Source organism: Bidens hawaiensis, unplaced genomic scaffold (assembly GCF_021521415.1).
Source record: "Bidens hawaiensis isolate Kalapana, Puna unplaced genomic scaffold, B.hawaiensis_p1.1 tig00053995_1, whole genome shotgun sequence".
Classification (NCBI taxonomy): Eukaryota; Viridiplantae; Streptophyta; class Magnoliopsida; order Asterales; family Asteraceae; genus Bidens; species Bidens hawaiensis.
This window is the reverse complement of record NW_027499723.1, coordinates 44,456-47,984: the sequence shown is the minus strand read 5'-3', so window position 1 is coordinate 47,984 and position 3,529 is coordinate 44,456.

Below are 3,529 nucleotides of genomic sequence, written 5' to 3'. Positions count from 1 at the left end.
TTTGACCCGTAACAACCAAATTCAAGTTTCACAAAAAACCCAAAACAATCCTTGATAAAAAAACAAGAAACTAAATATGGTAAACTTTATTATATTTGAAAGTGATTGGTATATATTATCTTTATAATTTAACATGCACACACACACATATAATTAACCGAAAAAAATAAATGTATAGATTTTAAATCGTATATTTATAATTATAAATTTATATGATAAAGTACAAAAATAATCAATAGATAAATGGTTTGATTTTGAAAAAAAAAAGACGGATCAACTTGTAAGCGTGTATTATAATTTAATGATTAAAAAATTGCTTTGTAAAATGAAAGCATATTCGAATTCTTTTTACAATTTTTAACAATGTACATATTATAATATGTTAATGATAATATTTGAAATTATATTATTTTCAATCTTTAACAAACACGGTTTGTTGTCGATTTTTATATTTCACCAAGTATGTTGTGAAATATAATCTAACAACTTATAATAGTATAATATGTAGATATTTATGTTATAAAAATGTACAGATATAATACAAACAGAATCTTAAGGAAATTAAATAATTTAATCATGTTAGTATAAAAGGAAAGTAAATAATTATTGATTTATGACATATTAGTTTTGGAGGGAAAAAAAATGAGGATTAACCACAAATCAACACGTTTTCACAATTATTTAACTTTATTAGAATGGGTAGATACGTTTATATTTTTCTACAAAACATAAAATATGATTTTTTAATAAAACGAATTTTAATATATAAAATGACAAGTAACAAATATTATTTTTCATAGCGACACTCTGTGTCAAAACGGTTATTTTTACATAAATATATATGTCGAAGAAATATATACATGTTAGACATAAAAATTATTATTTCTACAAGTTATACGACTGAAACAGTATATAAACTATGTTCAGAGTTTATGAACAAACGTACAATTATGTTAGGTTTTACAATCATAACTTAAAGAAATATTGCTTTGAAATAAATATATAGTTTGAAGGGGCATTTACATATATCCCCTCCCTAACTTTACTTATTATATATTTCCTCAATACTAAACATTTAATTACATATTTCCCCTCTCTAAACCACATATATTACATATCTCCCCATTTCATTAAAATTAACTAACTAAATGACCATTTTACCCTTAATGAACTAATTTACATATATCCCTTTTTTAATAGTAACAATTACATATATCCTCAATTTAAACCCAAACCAAGTCGGTTTAAAGATGAACATACGAACTCTTATTAGCTTGTTCTTAAATTAAATTCTACTAATTTATTATAGAAGTTGATCATCTATTAATTATTTACGGGTTAATCATGTCGAATTAATCCAACAAGATGGTTCGGTCAGGTGGGGGTAACAGGTCAAGACATGTCATCTTTAATCGAACCAACCAAAACCATATGTGTAAAAACACAACCTTAAAAGAAAAATGCACATGAAAAATCATATATGGATGAGACATGTTACTGATATTAACAAATACATTTTCATAATACATCTATTTCATACTGTTTTCACAATACACCTGCTTTCACTTCAAATACATCACTGACATGGAACTCAAAATTGTAGCCTTGGGGAGTGACTCATCATGCTGCAACAATATTAATTTAACTAGTTTTTTACCCGACGCAATGGTTGCCAAAAGATTGGATTAGACAAAGCAGTATTTCTGTCGGGTCAACCATGGTAGTTGAATTCTACTCCTTAGTGACTCGGGATATTTGAGATCGTGTTCGTGTGTTTCCAGGTGGTCAATATACCGACTCCGGATCTGAATGTGGCTTTGCTATTTGTTTTGTGTGTTAGGCTGCGACGGTACATTTGGTCAAACAGCTGGTGTGCATCCTAAAAATGACTATCTAAAGCCCCATTTCAACAACTTAAATTTAACCAAAATACATCCTAAAGCCTAATTTCAAAAACCACTATGAATAACAAACAACACTGAACACAAACTAACAAACGATACATCCTAATATGATAACTAAATTAAACCAAGAGAAGCGAGAGGTACAAACTGAAGATTCAATCTCTTTCGAATTTCTGACCTGCTTACAAAAGTGAGTTTAAAAAATGGGTTAAAATAAGGAAGTAAAAGTTCACCAAATTAAAGAATTCGTTCAACCGAATTACAGTGAACGAACGACGAAGTAATTGAAAACGCGGCGAAACAAACCTGAGTGGATGAAGAACCAAGACGGAAGGAACAGGTTTTGACAGTGTTATAGAACAAAAAGAAGGCAAGATGATTTCACGTGTTCATAATATAATAACCTGTTAATAAGAAGCATCATGGAATTGTATAGCTTGCAAGTTAATGAAGCAAGCAGGAACGCCGGAGGCCGGAGGTGACTGCGTGAATGGAAGCAGGAACATTTTGTTTCTAAGATTTTGGAAATTGATTAGGGTAAAAAGGTAATTAAGGGATGCATGTATTTAAGGTTTTAACATTGGGGAAATATGTAATTAATTTGTTTAGGAAGAGGATATATATATAAAAATTCCTAGTTTGAATATATATTTATTAATTGACCAAATGAATCGTCTATATCTAAGGGAAACCGACATTAATAAGAGTTGTATTCATAATATTTATCAAAGTTTATAAATATTTATATAAAAACTTATCACCAACGTGTCGTCCAAAGGTTAAACAAACGTTCGGTTGGCGAAAGCAACCGATACAAACTTAATAAACAATACGTCCGGTTAGTGAAAGCGACTAGCATAAACCAACTTGCGAGTCGATAAGTGTAACTAACTGACCTTACACATTTAGGACGTGTGAACGCAGCAGACGTCGGGTCAAAACTGAAACTGCTAGCGAAAAGAACACTGAACTTATGAAGTGAGTTTCACTACCTCCTTTTTACCGTTTTTATTTTTTAATTAATTGGGGGGACATACACAATTTCTTTTATAAACGATAATTAGAAACAAAACAAACAATTCTTATGTGAACATGAGTTAAACTATGTAGTGCTATAAGCCCCTTGCTTGCATACTACGATTAGCTAACGAAGTTAGCCACGGGAATATACGAATAGTACTATTGACAATGAGATTTCCCCCTACTTTTAGTTTAGTCGCGCTAACCTCCGATATTGCATTGAAACAGCGTATATTCCATCTTTGAGATTTGAACAGGGCAAAAGGATATAAGTCGTGGTTTGGTTATAGACTCAGGGTTCGTCATATTAATTCGTAGATTTATCTAGTCTACGGATGATCATCGTATTTATTTCAACATATTATCGTATATTTATTTATAAATTGATTCAAAGTTTTATGAATAACGTGATTTCATGTCAAGTCTCAAAACATGTGAACTCACCAACCATTGTGTTGACTTAAAACGTATGTTTTCAGAGAATTAACATGCACGTGAGGAATCATGAAGATGGGACCTTAAGGCATAATTAGGATACCTTTTGGAAGGGTTTCGCTTGTATATAACCCTATTGATATTTAGGGTTATATACGAGAAATCCCAAT